This window comes from Columba livia, chromosome 2, assembly GCF_036013475.1.
Source record: "Columba livia isolate bColLiv1 breed racing homer chromosome 2, bColLiv1.pat.W.v2, whole genome shotgun sequence".
Classification (NCBI taxonomy): domain Eukaryota; kingdom Metazoa; phylum Chordata; class Aves; order Columbiformes; family Columbidae; genus Columba; species Columba livia.
Window position 1 is genome coordinate 68,732,734 of NC_088603.1, and position 16,446 is coordinate 68,749,179.

Here is a 16,446-nt window from a genome sequence, read left to right on the forward strand (position 1 = left end):
TGGATTCCTCAATATGCATCTCATCAAAGATCCCCTCGCATCTCTCCCAGCTGTACATAGTCCACTGTCAGCCTCTCCCAAACTCCCCCTCAACCAAAGCAACTTCCACTTCCCCAGCGCTCCAGCATCAGCTCATTACTCTCTTTACCTTTCTCAACACGGGTCTCTGCAGTGCCATAAACTGCAGCGATGGGCAAATAACAAGCACAGATGCAAATGGGAGACAGGAGACAATACCCTTCTTCTGGACTGGCTCACTCTGTTCTTCCAACTCTTAGAAGAAAAGACAAAACCCCAAATTACCAAGCTAGGTACAACTTAGGGAAATAAAACAAATTACGGAAGAAATGAATGGGAGGAATACGGCCAAAGGACAGCGGGCTCCCAGGCTTGCATGCAACCTGACAGTGGTCTATAGAGCGCCATTCACTCTCTGCTTTGGCATCAGGAAGGGAGGTGCAGCACAGAGAAAGCCTCTCCCCACCCCAAAGACGTTGCAAAAACTGTTGCATGAATACCAAAGGACATTATGTACCAGCTCCATAGAGCAGATGTGCATTCCCTGCATGGCCATCCAGACCAGGCTGTTTATTGCAGCTTGTACCAATTCACCACAACAATAAGCTCCAAGGTACTGGGTTTCTAGTGCAGGTATATCTCCTATGTGTCTCTTATGTATCAGCATTAAATCTAAGCATTAAATCTAGCACTAGAGTCTAGATGCGAAGTACCCTAGGACTCAGCTTGTTGTTATGCAGATCAGCAGTAGTCCCTTCTATAAATGACTGTACTAGTTCACCGTAATTGCTAAAGAATGTAATAATAACATTATGAACTGCAGCGCTCTTGATTTAGAGTTGATACCGTAATATAGACTAGCTTTCAGAAACATAAGGATCTTTTACCACAGCACCATCTTTAGTTCAGGTTCACTATGAAATACAATGTCATTTACCATTTTAGGAGTGGTCTGGGGACAGAAGCAGGAACAGGCCAAGATGCCTGGACAAACGTGCCACTCAGCACTACAACACGGTTAATCTAGAGCTGCAAAGCAGACAGCAAAATTACCTTCAGCCCAGCTAATACAGGGTTCAGTGATTCAATAAAAGGAACCAAGGGAGAGAGAGAGAGACTGGAGATGCCTGAAAATCAAGTGAAAGCCCTGGAGAAGCTGCAACCCCATCATCAGGGTTCAATTCTGAGTGTGCGGCAGTCTCCCATCTGCCACCTTTTTCATTGCAGTTGTACAGAATGTTACCTCAGGAGAAAGGAATCTTTCCTTCTCAAACGTTCACCTTGCCAAGAGGTGTGGCACGCACACAGAAAGAGAAGCCACATTCATGCTGAAGCAAGCTTTGGGCAACTTTCCCTTCTGCAGCAGGCTCATGTAAGAGGTTGTGTATTCCTCCACTCTGTGGCTGTGGTATTTGCCACAGGACCCGCATTTTTTTGCCATGCTCCAGGCTCTAGGCTTTTAAGTCTTCATCTATGTTTCTGTTCCAGAGTTGAAAAGAGATTCCTAAAGTCTAAGTCTATTGTAAGTTGAAGCAATACTGTTTTCCTGAGGCATCAGGCAGACTTAACCCATGGCTTTGGGAAGTGCCACAACTGCCACCAGCCATGTCAGGTTCATAAGCCATTCCTCACCTCCGTTTTAACTTGCTATATGTTGATTGCATTAACAGATGAGAGATGAGGGGACTATTCCTCCATAGACATTGCCTGACACACAGGATATACTACCATGTCACAAGATGCCCATGTGCCTCTGCAGCTCCCCTGCTCATGGCCTACGCCAGCGCTCAATATATTCCCTCCACAAACAATACCACAAAATATGGAGGTGCTGGTGAAGGCAGAGAGGGTGGGAAACAGCACCTGAATGTGAGCTTTGCGGAATGGCCAGGACAAAGGTCCCTTTGTACCTATTAAAGCAATGCAGCCTATTGACCCAGAAATGCAGAACTAAGCCAGAAGAGAAGGTAATTTGCTGTGGAAAGTAGACGTGATTTTACCTGCCACCAGGACAGTTCATACAATGGGAACAGAGAGAGGCAACTCAGCACTGAAGTGGTCAGATCCTGCTTGAGGGCTACTCCAGATACCTGCAGCGCACTCTCACAGCAAAGAGCCACCCTAAACCCCATCACCTTGCCCCTCTGGGGAGGGCATACAGCAAGGGATGCAAACATAAAAGTAGCAGCAAACTTCCAAAACAAAAACTGTTCCACTGCAGACCTTCCTGCCCCTGGGGAATGACGGAGAGCAGAGATACATGACAGGTGCCAGGCAGGTGGCTGAGTGCGGTATGGACAGGGGTCCAACACCCCAGTGGCAAGTGGGACACAAGAACTCACATCAGCTCCAGTATTTTTATTTGCTGCTGGTGATGTGCTGAAACTGATATGGCTCCCAGCTGAATACAGTCTTGACCAAAAGATACTAATCAATTTGACATGCAAGATGCACGCTGTCTAGAAGAAACTTTCAATCCACTAGTTGTACAGTATCATCTACACTGCGTATTTTTTACAATTAACAGTATCTACAAAAAGTGGGAAAATAAGAGGCCTAAGCAGTTGTTGGTTTGGGGGGTTGTTTTTTTGGGGGGTTTGTTTTGGTTTGTTTTTTTTAAACATTAACATTCATGGAAATCCACTGATTAACGACGTATTGAGTGTGAAAAGTAAATTAATAATTATTGATCATACAGTCTAAGTCTTCAGTTTGTCATAAAATGACATTGTTGGTCTCATTACAGCCTCTAGTGGACAGTAGTAATCCACTTCACAGATCTGTCATACAATTTGCTCAAATAACAAGCGTTACCAAGGTGGAGGTTACTCCGAGAGAGCATGAACACACAGTCATTCTTATCCCCTGGCAAAAAGGATTTTTGAATGCAAGCAAAGGTTTGTTGTCATTACTTGTAAGGTGCCTTGCTTTACGTTTCAGGTATTAACACTGACTTGTAAATAAACAGAGAACTTCTGCTATTCATTTCAGTTTCAGACAGCTTTCCTGAAAACTAAATTAATCTCAAATATTTTTATAACAGAAAATATTGGATGCCATGTTTTTGGCTTAAGTAAGATGTTTTTATTCCAACTCAGAATCTGCCGACTGTCCAATCCACCTCCTATCTATTTATAGCCCTCTCGCATTCAGATAATTTTTGCTAATGCAGTTATTTTCATTATTATTTCAGACATATGCAGCTGATTTAAGGCATTTTAACAGCTCTAACAAATGAGAAACTATAATTTGGATTACAGCTGGCTAATTAAGGTATGCTTTCCTCAGGGAAGTTAAAAATGTACAGAATCTGAACAATAATGTATTTGGAATGTATTCTTTAACTTGAAGTGCCACTTGTGTGAGCATAATAAAATATGACTAACATCTTTACTTTTTGTGCATTCACTTAGAAATGAATCTATCTCCTGTCAGAACAGGGATGTTGATGATGTTCTCCAGAACTCAGTGATAATTTTCAGATGGAAGGAAATCAGATGGGTAGACATAGAGAGCCAATGCTGTCTCTTTAAAGCCACAAGTATCTCATGCAAATTAACATTTAGTGAAATGAGAGCAAAGCATTCATGAAAACTAAGCAAGTATGTAGTACTACACTGTGACTCAAAGAGAAAAATCTTATGGTCTAAAATACTGAGGTCCTTTGCAACTGAATTCAAATGAATGGCTGCCATTAATTTGCTTAATTTTCCACACTGTTGTTAGGTATCAGTTGTAGGGTCAATGAAAAAATCAGCATTTGTCATGCCTTATTACACAGGTAATGTGATACTTAGGTTAAAATAATGTTTACCTTATAATTCTGTAGCTTTTTCAAAAGAAACAATCAAGTTCCTCTTTGAATAACAATAGCTTCGATAGTTTTAAAATAACAACAGGTCCTTAGAAAGATGCAGATCTGAAGTAAGATGCTTTTGTTGTTGTTTTTTTAAACAGGGAAAGCAATTCATTAAGGGATTAAGAAAAGTGATGAATCCTCTGAAGCCTTAAAATCAAGACTGATTTAGTCTTTTGAATAAGCTGTCAGTCAGTTACAGGTTATTGATCTGTAAGGAAGACCAGCTAACATGCCAGTGGCCACACCAGGGTGGACCACAGCCACAGGTAGCCCTGTAAGCTGTTCCAGCAGTGACCAGCAGAAAATAAAAGTGCTAGGCCCTTCTCTAGAGGTGCTTAAGTAGCCTAGGTGCCTCTCAAGTAATAACTGCTGTGACCTGTTAGGTGCTTCATGGCCTGTGGTCTTAAGCTGTCAGAGGTCTCCATCCATGTCCTGGTCTTCACATATCACCTCTGACCCTGCAGTTACCCCAACGGCTGGTGTGAGCAGAGCGGCCAAGCACGAATGGAAGCTAAAACTGACATCTTATTCCTAGAAGTGATCACTTATACTGGGGTCAAAGTATGCCAGCAGGGAAGCTTGGTGGAGAATGCCTTGTTTCTAGGGATGTCAAGGTAGTGCTCTTAGCAAGGATTCACATTCAACCAAAATGATGGTGCAGACCTCAGGAGAGTTCACCAGTTGCTTTCTGGGAGAAGGCTCTCAGCTGCTAACAGGGAGCAGTCGGAGGCCACAAGCCCTTGTAAGAGACACGTGTTGTCCCTTTAAATCATACCTGGTACAGAGACTTATCTGGGAGTTCACTTGCCACGTTTTTTTCTGTCTATTAAGGGCGTTATGGTCTAGACAGATTAGATTAGCATCTATATTGCAAACATTTAGGGTTGGGAAATAACTCTTGACCTTTCTTAAAGCGTCTTACCCATATATAAGGCAGTGTGGTTTCTAAAGTCTGTTACAGTCTCTCTGATCAATGCTATACATATTTTGATAAGTGAAATGAGCATTTATGGGAGCAGGGGAATGGCCTAGAGTGGGATGCTTACCTGTTTGAAGAGACCTAGGAACTGAAAACATGGATTTTTGACTCCTAAGTCCTTTAATGGCCCCAACTGAGCTATTCTGGTGTATTGAACAAACCCTTCCTACCTCATGGATCATTGACCTGTCAGACCTTCAGAGCCAATGTGCTCAATCCTACTGCCAAATCTGCACGTTTTGTCCATGCACTGAAAATCTTTATCTTTTATTGAGAAAAGGTGCAATATATGAATAACAGATATTTTCTACCCTCACTGCCTCTACATCCTTACAAAATATGACACACATGAGCCTTGGTCCCAAATGTCTCATGTGAATTCAGAACTGAAGTTTACCCAATTCAGCCAATACTGGTAGATCTGGGCTCCTGCCTTCAAGACAGGGATACGTGCAAGTTGCTTTATGCCCAAGACCAGAGTTATTTTGTATCTACCTTTTTACCAGCAAAAAGAAAACTAATAACTAATACAGTAATAATCAGAAATACAGTGATACTCCCAAAATATAGACATCTTTCACACAGAAAAGAGCTATCATTTTTGTTTTCAAAAGTTATCATATGCAACAAACTGCAGTCACATGCAGCACAGGAATGGCAACTTTGAATGGTGCATAAAAATCAATCAGAATTTTAATTTGGATAATTTCAGTACAAAGGAATTGCTATATCCCCTTGGATTTGATCCATTGTCATGGTCAAATGGAAAATCCTTAGGCAGAGATGGACTGCAGGTGTGACAGTGAATTACCTGGAGAGTTAGAAGTCCTCAGCCTGCAAAGCTTTGACCAAGAACCTAGGTGAGCAGGGGAAATATTTACCTTTCATCCAACTACAAGCTGAAGTGGCAGTTTTCCTGTTTCTTCTGCAAGGTCACAGGGATGTGTCCAAAGAACCCTGAAACTCTCTAGTTTAGAAAAATGTCCTTGGAAAAAGCAGTAGGAAGCCTGAGGTAGGATATTACTTTAAACCAGAATTATTTCAGCTTGTGCAGACCATTTCGTAAACAGACTGGCATTGCTTTGACTTCTTACTGCACAGAGGAAGCATCTTTCCCTCAGAGATTTTTCCAGATCCTCTCGTTCCCTCTTTACTCTTCAGCAGAGGTCTTTCTACTCAAGGTAATAATTGTTCCCCTATTGGCTAAAATGTCATATCATGTCTCTCTCTTTCACCCTGCCAACTTTATTCCATGGGGGAGTTCCCATTTATATGTGTCTTCCTACTGCTCTCCTATCATCCTCATATGATGTTATTAACTTATTTATACTTAAGGTAATGAAAGACACCTGTTCAAAGCTCTAAAAGCCCTGGCACATAGCAATTACAAGAAAAAGACAAGAGTGTGAAAGCAGTTTTCTCAAAAATAACTTAGGCGGGCACCCAGGTACACCAGAAACACCAGCCCACCAGCCCATCTTCATCCTTCTCCTAAATTTGTGTCTTTTGCCACAGGGCCTCTCCAAAAATCATAAAATCGAACCCTTGTGAAGTGTAGGCTCTATCACAGGGCTAGACTCACTCGTGCCATGGGGTCAAATATAGCCAAGACGGTGGAGTGGACACCTGGGGGCAGGACCACCTCATGGCAAGCTGTTCCTACACCAGAGGTGCTCGTTCTGAAATGGTTCCTCGCTATACATTTTGCACAGTTTCTATTCTCATTTTCTTTGCACAATAGGACATAAGAATGGCCAGACAATGGCCAAAGCACAACAGTGGTCATAAGCAGATGCTTAAGGAGACATGGGCATTATATTACTTCCTCCATGTACTCTCCAGCCTCCCACTATTTTCAGCTCAAAGGACTTCCTGAGCAGGATGTGGTTTCTGCCTATTTAGTAATCCCCAGTGGATTTACCTCCGGAGACTTGACCAGTCTCCCCCTCAGCATGTGTGAACTTTAAGCATCCACAGTCTCCTAAATCATCCTGCATAGGTCAAGTCCCTGATGCAAGGAGAATCACCTCATCCTGCCTGCTTCATTCCATGCTCCCAGCTCTTACACTGAGACAGAGAGTTGGCCAGTCCCTACTCCTACTCTCCATCCTACCCAGAACTTTGCAGACATCTATTCTTTCTGAATTATCCTTCTTCCAAGCTGGAAAGGTTGTTACACAAACCACTCTACTGAAGACTTCACTGCTTCTGCCCCAGTTCTAACCTGGTTTTGAGTCTCTGCCTTGGTTTTAGTCCTGTGTCATCCTCACTCCCTCCCTTCTTCTGCCTGTAGAGTAGGAATAGTAAAAGTTATTCTTTCATCTTGCAGAACAGTGGTGACACAGTGAAGTACAAGTATTTTTCCTGTTAAAGCAATACAGAATACTCTCCTTCCCAAGGCTTTGCCAAGGACTCAGAAAAGCAACAATTCCACATATCAAGGACAAGAGAAAACAGTATTAATATAAACAAAAATAAACCCATGATTTTATCTACATTTTTCTCATACTTGTTTGGCAACGCTGACTGACTAAAACACTTCCCATTTCATAAACTATCTCTGTCAACCAACCTACTCTGGTGTTAAAAATCTGAAGTGATGGAACATCTCCCACCAACCTCAGGAGATTATTTCACACACTTATATGCATAGCAGGTCTGAAAAATACGACATGTTACTAAAGTGGTTTTCCTGCCATTTCATCTGTCTCTCCCCTTTCTATGACACAACTCATTTCTTAGGACATAAATATTAAGTCATTTCTCACCTTTATTTGGCCTATCTTCAGCTAGGTATGTAAGCTTGGTGTCTGATGTAAGGTGTACAAGTTGTCCTGTTGTCTTAATGATTCTGAATCATACATTTAAAGTTAGGTGTGTGCTTGAGGGTATGTCTTCGTGAACAAGTTACGCTGAGGCAGTCAAGGGTGTGGATTTACAGGAAACCAGCTACCCTGCAATAACTGCAGGGATGAACATCCCGTGCCTGTTGCTGAGTGCAAAGCGGGTTAGCCCAGAGAGAAACCCTGCCAAGACCACCCCTGCCTTCCCACCATCACTTTTGCTGCCGTTCTCTGAATACTGCTCCTTTTGCCAGTCTCTCCCCGGAAGAAATACTATACCTAGAAGTAAACATGATAGTTGCATATAGAGGGATTACCGCCTCCCTCACCTCCACACAGCTCAAATCATAAGGTTATTTTAATGTACCCCTACAACCTAGGAAACTGAAATCATATCTGTGAGACCTTGTCTTGCTCGTGGCATTAGAGCTTTAGCCCTTTTTTAAAGTTTATATAGTACGATATATTCTTTGCAGTCTTCGTCAGTTATCATACATGAGTCCGCAAATTCTTGAAGCCCCTCTGTTTCCCTCTGCTGGTTAAAAATGTATAGTGGGGGGTGGGGGGGGCACACGGAGGGTGGGAAACAGTAATTCCTCGAATAATGATCATAGTCAAACCAGGTGCCCAGAGTGGGAGGAAGGGGCAGAGGGGACAAAACTCATGAGTACTGTATACCAGTACTTGCTGCCCCAAAGATAATTCTGAGAGCCTGTAGGTGTTCTTACAAGATGTATATTACTTCGCAGGGTCCTGCACAGAGTTTATGAGCTGTACAGAAATTCTGCATAGTTTATAATCTGGGCAAGCATCCCAGCCCGTGTTGTCTCTCGCTAGAGTTTCTTCAAAGCCTCAGATGTTCCCAGGACTGCTCCCAGAGGCTTTTAGCTCTGTGCCAGTCACTGCCAAGTTGAACTGTTTCTGCAAGTCCCTTGTAGTGACCATCATGAAACTGCAGATGAGGAGCTTGCAGGATCTGCAAGAGCCCCTAAAAGCCTCAACTTGTACAGGAGTCATGGACTGGCCTCCAAAAACATTTATCTGAACCAAGGCACATTTATCTCAACCTTGTGCATGTTTAAGGTCTCTCCAATGCGATCACAAAATCTGCGTGATGTAGCTTGAAATGAAAGTCTTCTCATGAAAGTTATCCCTTTGGTGATTTCCTAAAACTGGTGCTTATATCCTAACAATTCCTCAGATCCCTAAATGAGGATCAACGCCCCTTTCCTGTTTGAACTTGATGCTCAAGTCAGTTAGATGAGGCCAAATTTCCTCCCAGGCAGTTTACACCATAAGCACACAGGTTATGTTGTCCGCAGTAAATGATGCAAATACCCCATTATTCAACATATCTCTCAGAAAAGTTTCCTCCTGAGAAAAGACTGCATTTTTGAGACCAGCTGATTTTTCAGAAATAGCAAACTGTCAGTGGGGCAAAAAGGTAGATTTCTTCAAAGGTGAAATAACATTTTATTTTAACCTACAAAAATAATAATTTCACAAAAAGAAAATGAAAGAAGAAATTCCAAAAACTTTTTATTCTTCTACTGAAGAACCGTAACTTGCTATTGCTTACTTGCTGTGTTTCCTGAAGATTAACATCTCTTCTTACATGTTAGCATTTTTAATGATTCTTACCAGCCAAAATGTTCATTTGGTTTCTTAAGTTTCAGTACGTTGCCTCCCCTGAATCTGCTACTCTTGTATTAGCGCTTTCCCACAATAGAATGTTGAATTCAGGTAGTTTACGGTCACTGGTTCCTGGATTCCTTATAGTGGTCAAATCTTCAGTGAGCAGAAGGATAAGCTGTGAGCATTTACCAGCTTGAAATCTCTGCTCTCTAAACAACAGACAAAAAAGTGGTTTTTAAACCTATTTTAGGAGTTCAAACTCTGAATATCTGGCTGCATAATTAAAATCTGGATAGTTAAAATGTACTGAAAATACGTTTACCATGGAAATGTTTCACCTATTAAGTTATTCCACTTCAAACTCTTCAACTCTGTGGTGTTACTGTTTTGTTTTGGTTTGATGTTTGTTCCTTTTAAGCTAACCCCAAAGAATTTCACTCTCACCCATTGTGGTTTATCAAGCTGTAATTTGTCAGCACTGTAAGTATTTGTCATATACACCTCTCTACTGCTCTTCCCAGCTTTTTATTCTATGTGTTGATTAATAGCCCTTCTGTATTGATATTCTTTTCAGGAGAATTAGGAATGCCCACCAGATACTCTTCTCCATCACTTGGTAACACTTCTCCTGGTCTGTTGTATAACTCTTGTATAGGGACGCTTGGTATGTAAATACTCTCCTTAATCTTCGCCTTTTGTTTCAAGGCTAAACCAAACCAAAACAATAACAAAACCTCCTTTATTTTGCAAGCTGGGAGCACATGCCATTAATATTAATTAATTTATTTATTTAAAGTTGGTAAAAGAATTTGCTCTTAGGCTGGGAATGTGACTGCCAAGTTTCCTGCCTGCAATTTGTTACGGCTCAGTAGTAAACTCCTGAAAATAGGAATTTGAAATGGAAATAGTGACAGGCCTTTTAACTACGCTATAATAAGCAGGGTGTTTTATCCTGCATACTGTATGTCGTTACACAATGGCAGCCTATCATAATGTGCACAGAAAACAAACAGGGTCTCTTTAGATCGTTCTCCTGGCTCAAACCGGGCAGACAGAGGAAGTAAAACAGGCTGAAAAGACAAAAGACTAAAAGGTCAAGAACACCACACCCAGACCTAAGCCCTTCTGTTATGCAGCGGAGCACAGGGATCTTAGAGAACTTGCGCTTGAATAATTTGACTTTGATCAGCTTGCCATAAAAAAAAAATAAATAAAAAAAAAGGTGTAGTCTGCTACATTGCTGAAGGGAGTAGCGAAGGAGACTTTCCCTTAAGTCTTAGGCTGCAAGGTAATGTAGCCAGGCTTGCCCTGTTATGCAGAACAAAGCTCCAAAAAGTATCTTTCTTGCAAATGTTTCTTACCTGCTTATAATAGTACACTCTGTGTAATTCTGCACAGGTAAAACACATGAACATTAAAGCTGGTTCACGTATTACCTTTCAAGTGTCAGTTGAAAAATGTAATTTTTCAGAGTTGCTGAACATCCAGAGGCCTAACAAGTCAGCTGAGTTTCTCTAGATTTCCACCTGTATAAATGACAGCACTACTGTATCTTTGTGAAAATGATATACTACTATTGTTTTTTACAAGGTATTTGGCAACCAGGAAAATAACTGAATTATACGTACAAAATAGATTCTCTGGGACTTCAACCGAGTACTTCTGGTTTGTAGCACACATGCTTAAATGCCATATATTGAACTGCCACATCATGTCTATTTTTACTAATTGAGTTTACTTACTCGTGTTTGGGCACTGTACCAGCTACTCAGCAAGTCCAGGAGATTAATGTAAAAGCCTCTCTCCATTTAGAAAGTATAGGCACTCGAGATTTACAGCTGCTTATTTTGAGGGTGGCTGACTGCTGATCCTGATTCTTTGAGTAACAGATGGTTTTGTGAGCTGCACTGATAATGAAAATGATATAATTTGCCTCTTTAAAATAAAGCAGAGAGGCAGAACAGAAGAAAAAGCAATGTATTCACCTTCTACAAGTAGCATACCTGAGTATAGGGCGGGGAAAAATGCTCAGGCAAAACTGAAGGCTATCAATAGTTTTGAACATTCCCAAGGAAAAACTGGAATAAAATAACCCAGCCTGATCTGGACTGTGAAAGCATTGGCCCCTGTAATGTTAGAATTTATAGCTTTAATCTTCTTAAGAGCTGCATGGCTCTTCTCACATGCGGGGAAAACAGATTTGATGTGTCTGAGATTAAAACTACTGAGCTGAACTTTGCTTGTTATTGGCCAGAAGCATTTGGAAACCTAATAAAGCATTCCATTAAAATCTTGGCATTTTAGTAACACAAAAGAAATAGACTTCTCAAAATGCGAGTCCAAGGCAAAAAGACACTTTTGGGAGTGGGGGGAGATTGTGGAATTTGGATTTTAACAAAGTTTGCAATGAATTAAAAATAGATCAAAGGAAATGCGAGGTAGAATGGAACAATAAATGCTTGATGTAACTAGCTATGTGCAATTCTTTGTTATTTAAACTTTATGACATTTGAAGACATTTTTTCATGTTCTTTTAAACCTCATACTTTTGCAAGTTGATGAGTAGCTGGAAAAAGTACGCTTGTCACCGACTAGCTGTGCGGTCTCTAGCAGGTAACATAAGGCCCGATTTCTTAAGATTATGAGGATCCACAACCACAGCTGAGATCCACATGAGCTACTAGTATACTGGGCTGCAGATTATCAGCTTTAGTCAAAAGAAAAAAAAGCCCTGTTAAGGCTGGCTAGGCTATGATTTTAGTGGCACAGGATGCCCGTGCTGAACAGTTACGCACCTATAGTCAGTATATGATTTAATTTGATCTATGAGGACGTGACTAATACTTCCATAGAGAGGAGCATAATACTTGTAGTGATGGTATGATCTATGAGTTCAGAGCTGCAGCGGGACTGAACAAGGGTGATGATCTTGCCAGTAGGGGTAAAATCTTGTACAGCACCACTTGGACTAATGAGATGAGAGCTGCTTGGTGCCCTTGCTTGTCTTCTCCACCAAAGTGCAGTGAAAAGGAGCCTCATAAACTATTGCTTTGACTGTGCTCTGCAGGCAAACAAACAAACAAACAGAAATAAAGACTTATAATCAAACATAAAAGAAGTAAAGCTTCATAACCAACACTAAATATGACAGGTCTCTTGCTAGGTTCATTGAAGGGGTTTAGGGTTTTGTCACAAGATAAACAATATTAATTCCAATGTGCTTTGAAATGGCTTGGTCCTGTCTGTACTGGTAAAGCCAACCATGAAAGCTATGCAACAGTTTGCCAACACATGGTTACGCCTAATTCAGATCTTGTAATTACAGTCTTCTTATAAGTTGCCATATAGGAGCAGAAAGTACATGGGCTATCTTCTGGAAAGCTTGTGGTAAAAACCCTGGGATGCCTGTAGTGGTAATCAGGTAATAATCGAATGCCTACAAACAAATTTTATACCTGGATTTTACTTCATCCAGAGAAACAGAGTGTTGAATCTGGATCACGTAGCTGGTGTGAATGTGTCCTACACAAGTAACACAAGCTCATCCCACTGTAGATGACCCCACGGAGTTCACTTATGCAATTTTCTGCCCTTTCAAAAGAAATTCACCTTTACTCAATTGAACATTGCAGGGTGCTCATAAACTGGCTGATATACCTTATTTTTTGTGGCGCTAACATAGGAAGAGCTATCTACTGTAACAGATGCTCTTTGACAGTGCAAAATAATAGCACTCAGACTTAAACTGTAAATTATGAACAATCCCTCTCTAACTACAAAATGAGTACACAGAATGGGCAGTCTTGTCAACTAAGATATTAGTAAATCAAGTTGAGGAAGACAAACTTTTCACTAAAGCTAAAGTAACTAAAATTTTACTCAGTTAACACTACTGTCATTAAAGTTCTCTGGTTCTTTGCCATAATTAGTAGATACAAACAATAGTGATTATAAGCAACACATAGTAAAATCAGTTACATGTTTCTTTGCTATGTAAAAGCAACATAAAGTGTATCTATTCTTCCTTTTCATTAATTTCTATCAGTAGCAAAGATGCGATACAAATACTTACTACCAGTAAGATGCCTGGCCACATCAAGACAGCCCTTTCCCAAGGGATTTCATAATTATGTTTTCCCCACCAAACCACAGACGGGGCCATGAATTGAAAGTGACCTTGTTGGCCCACTGATGCAGCTGTCATGTATTTGATTACAAACTTGCTAGTGCCAAGGAGGGGAGTTACAACATCAGCTGAAAATGAGTTCAAACGTAGCTCTCTGCACAGAACGCCCCTGGTAACCTGGCTGCAAAACGCATTTAACACGCAAAGATTTTTTTTTTAACTTCTAAACAAAATGCATTCCTCTTGTCCTCCCTCTCTCGTCATGAAATCCTGATGCAAAGTTCTCCCAAAGGATGGGCTGTGGGCAAACAGCCTAGATTACAAGATCTGCAGCAACGCCTGGACTATATGTGACATCTCAAGTCTAACACTTTTTCAGAAAGGACAAGGAAGACTTGAGGGGACCAGGGGCAAAGGGCTGTACACTGTGTTACGGTGGTCCTTGCCCCACAATGGCAACCTTTTGGGCGCTCAGGGATTCCTGAACATCATGGCAGGGATAGTGAGGACAAAGCTGGCCTTACAAAATACATGCCACTGCCCATGCAGCTGCATGAGGGATAAAATGAGTTTGCAGTTCATTGTTTCCTTCAGCATGCACTAGGAGACATTTCTGTGTCGCTCACTTCAGGATCAGGCTTGCAAGACCTGATTCTTATCGAGACTCCAGGAAGATTTAATACCCTTGCATTTCCTGGTGCTCCTGGTGGGACTCAAACTCATCTACAAGACAAATGCAGCCAAGTTTTAGCCCATGCATTTGCACTGCCTGCATTTCCTGCAGTACCTGGCGCTACATCCCAAATGCCAGAGCTAAACAAAAGTACACCAGGACTCATCTAGGTCTTCATTCATTAAGGAAGCAAGACTAACCCAATGGCTCTCACCTGAGAGCTGAATTTACCTTCTTTCTCCTTCCCAGATTAAGCAGTGAAGCAAGCACCAACCCCATCAGTTTTGCCAGTGCAGGTTCGGGGCATGCCGGGAGGCATAGTTTGGGTGCTCAAAGAACTTCATAGCACTGGAAGACTTAGCTCAGGAAATGCATGGGGTCCATGCCTGCCCTGCAGAGCCTGCCAAAAAGGGTGTATAGGTACCCTAAGGAGTCTCCTGCCATTGAACAGAGCCAGCTACCTGGCTTTTTCCCATTTCCCTGGTGATCCAAGGTATTTGTATGCAAATCACGAGGAAACCACCAGACCAGTCAGGGGTCCTGGTGGTCTCAGTCAAGATTGCTTTAGGGAACACAGTAAAAGGACCACTTCCCTCGGCCCCCCAGAGCACAAGCCACCCACCTAGGATCCAAGTCAGACACAGGTCGGGTGGTGGAAAGGGCCCCTTAGTCCCCACTAAGAACCAGGCTAACAAGTGAAATGAACCCATTAGTCTTGTTTCAATGCACACAGCAAAACCACCATGCAAATCTGCCACAATGGGCAGTTTGTGCCCATGAAGCAAGTTAAACCCAAAACAGCAGAAGGGTCATAAAGTAAGGGTTAAAGTTCAACAAGGAAGCTGATAATGAAGAAGCCTACCCAGACTATGCCCTATTCTAGCCAGCATTACGTTATCTTCTGATTTTAGAATAGCTGAAAATTTTTCCCAGACCAGAAGCTGACAAGAGGCTGAGCAATGCCAATGTCGTTAAATCTTTGTTTTCAGGCACAGTGTTGTCTGCACACTGCAAGAAGTTGTTTCAGCATGTGAAATTTTACAGGAAGGCACACACTGTCAGTGGATGCCCATACAGGGAGCTATGTAATATGTTGAAACCATCTGGCATTTTGCGGTTTTGCAGTATCAGTCAGACGCACTGTCTGGAAACACAGGGCTCAAACCCAGAGTCCTTGATTCAGGTCAGATACCTACAGATGCCTGTGGACATTTGGCCGGACTGAGAGCTGTAGAATAAAGCACTTAATTAGGCAGCTGAAGTTTATGATTGATTTCAAGGCCAGCTGAGCTAGAAGCCTATTACTGCTTAGGAACTTTCAGTAAATGTAATTATTAAGGTGTGTTTGATATAATACACGGTCTTCAGGAAATGCTCCAAAATATCGTTGCAAAGACTCATTCTGTTGCTGTTATGCTTTGTACCTTCTGACTATGGAACAGGCCAGATGATGTGAATCCTGATGTGAAGCTTACTGAAAACTACCACTAAAATTAATAGAGCATAGTTACAGAAGAGTATTTTGTATAGAATTACCTTCTCTGGAGTGTGAACAATGCTGCTGAAAGCAGACTCTGGGTTACATTATTCCTGTGATCCAAATTTTTTTAACCAGCTGATGTCACTAGGGAGATTTGAAGTCTTTATAATTACTGTTCAAGGCCTGGAGGAAGAGGGGAGAAAAGACAATGAAATTATGTTTCATATGTTGATTCAGAGAGTAACCTGCAGTGGCCTGTTAACTTGTTTTGTCTATCAGAACAGGCAAATTAATTCTGTATCCAGTCGGTTTTATGAGTGGCAGCTCAATTTGCTTTCCCAGTTAAGCAGAGAAAAAAGTGGCCTTTTGTCACAAACAATTGCTTCCTGCAATGCTGCAGAATAAGACGTAAAATAGGCAAAGAGCTTTGGATACAGCTTCCAACGTCCTACTAAGAAGTAAAATTTCTTTCTTTCATCTTCCCTCAGAGAAGGAATTCAGGTTATGCTCTGCACTAAATTAAAGTGTTCTGCTCAGTTATGTACATGTACAGCTTTGAAAACTGTTCCTGCTTCTAGGTCAAGGGCTCTCCCTGTGGCCGGGTGCCAACTTTATCCCTGGACTCCCATAATCCCTTGAAATAAATCAACTTTCCATTGAAATCCTCTGCCAGTTCCACTTCAGACTAAAATGTGCTGTCTGTAGCATGATGATCTTTTATACTTTTGTGGAAAGAGAAAAAAGAAGGAAAAAAAATAAAAAAAAAACCACAGAAGAGAAACAATGTTGTCATTGTATACTGGATATAGTTGGACGTAACCCGCATTGTGTAT

General features: G+C 41.5%; 1 protein-coding gene across 7 annotated transcripts in view; it reads right to left on the reverse strand.

The window, feature by feature from the left end:
- ATXN1 (ataxin 1) overlaps positions 1–16,446 on the reverse strand; it is a 358,291-nt gene that overhangs the window by 227,107 nt on the left and 114,738 nt on the right. For 6 of the 7 annotated variants that reach the window (XM_065052371.1, XM_065052375.1, XM_065052376.1 and 3 more), the window contains 3 exons: positions 15,670–15,796; positions 12,130–12,395; positions 149–273 (listed from right to left, as the gene is read on the reverse strand). The exons of the other annotated variant lie outside the window; for it this stretch is intronic. The gene's annotated coding sequence lies outside the window, so the exon portion shown is untranslated. The remainder of the gene's footprint in view (positions 1–148; positions 274–12,129; positions 12,396–15,669; positions 15,797–16,446) is intronic. 7 annotated transcript variants of the gene reach the window in all.